Source organism: Atta colombica, unplaced genomic scaffold, assembly GCF_001594045.1.
Source record: "Atta colombica isolate Treedump-2 unplaced genomic scaffold, Acol1.0 scaffold132, whole genome shotgun sequence".
In the NCBI taxonomy this organism is placed as follows: domain Eukaryota; kingdom Metazoa; phylum Arthropoda; class Insecta; order Hymenoptera; family Formicidae; genus Atta; species Atta colombica.
The window spans coordinates 1,374-1,809 of NW_017259220.1; positions in this window are offsets into that span (position 1 = coordinate 1,374).

Here is a 436-nt window from a genome sequence, read left to right on the forward strand (position 1 = left end):
AACGATAAAAAAGGCTAAAACTGCACTGTACACCTGAAAAAGATATATTATACTTTCATTATTCTTAATGAAAATATTTGTATTAAATTATTTATAAGTAAAAAAAGATTTTGATACATAAAATAACAATGGAAGATAAACAAATGCAGTTAATTGAGAAGTGATTCCAACATAATGTTGCCATTTAGATATTAATGTAATTTGTAGGATTGAATGTAAGTGTTCTATCATATAGGGTCTTTCAATAGGGACGCTCGAAATTTGTTAGATCATAGTAACCATGTTGTTAAAGTGACATCTATCAAATTTGTTGTGAATTGTTTAGTAGTGTATGGCAAATCACCATGGAAGGTCATAGTATTGAGCAACATGTGCAAATCATAAAATTTTATTATCAAAATCAGTGCTCCGTTTGAGAAACGTTCCGCGCATTACG